This window comes from Geospiza fortis, unplaced genomic scaffold (assembly GCF_000277835.1).
Source record: "Geospiza fortis unplaced genomic scaffold, GeoFor_1.0 scaffold121, whole genome shotgun sequence".
Taxonomy (NCBI): domain Eukaryota; kingdom Metazoa; phylum Chordata; class Aves; order Passeriformes; family Thraupidae; genus Geospiza; species Geospiza fortis.
In genome coordinates this window covers 2,542,999-2,543,627 of record NW_005054346.1, presented here as the reverse complement: position 1 = coordinate 2,543,627, position 629 = coordinate 2,542,999, and the positions used below count along the sequence as shown (strand labels likewise).

Below are 629 nucleotides of genomic sequence, written 5' to 3'. Positions count from 1 at the left end.
GACCCGCTCGCCCCGTGAAGCGGCGCCGCAGAAACCCGACCCCGGCCGGGCCCAGGGCTTTTTCACTTTTTATCCATTTGTTTATTGACTTATGCTTTTTAAATTACTGTGACCAGTTCGGGGCTACTCAGTACGAGAGAGACACGGAATATCTAGAGCGGGTCCAGTGGAGGGCAACAAAGATGTTTAAGGAACGGGAGCATCACTTCCACGAGGAAAGGCCGAGGAAGCTGGGCCTGTTCAGCCTCGAGAGAGACGACTGAGAGGGGGCCTTATCAATGTATATAAGCATCTAAAGTGGGAGGCGTCAAGAGGATGGAGCCAGGCTCTGCTGGGAGGTGCCAAGCAACGGGACAAGAGGCAAGAAAACTGATGCACAGGAAATTTCCCCCGAAGATGAGGAAGAACTGCTTTCCTGTGCAGGTGACCGACCACTGGAACAGATTGCCCAGAAAGGAGTCTCCCTCCCTGGTGATACTCAGGAGCCGTTTGGATGCCACCCTGTGCCATGCGCTCTAGGGTGACCCTGCTTGAGCAGGGAGGTTGGACCCGGCGACCCGCTGCGCTCCTTTCGAATCTGCCCTACCCTGGGATGCTGGGAGGCCCGCCCGCCGCCGCCTCCCCTCCCG

The 629-nt window shown here is 57.6% G+C and overlaps 1 protein-coding gene across 5 annotated transcripts in view; it reads left to right on the top strand.

Annotated features, from left to right (window-relative positions):
• Window positions 1-6: 6 nt before the first annotated feature.
• Window positions 7-629, top strand: part of CSPP1 (centrosome and spindle pole associated protein 1) — a 67,588-nt gene continuing 66,965 nt past the window's right edge. For all 5 annotated transcript variants that reach the window (XM_031058641.1, XM_031058640.1, XM_031058642.1 and 2 more), the window contains exon 1: window positions 7-423. The gene's annotated coding sequence lies outside the window, so the exon portion shown is untranslated. The remainder of the gene's footprint in view (window positions 424-629) is intronic.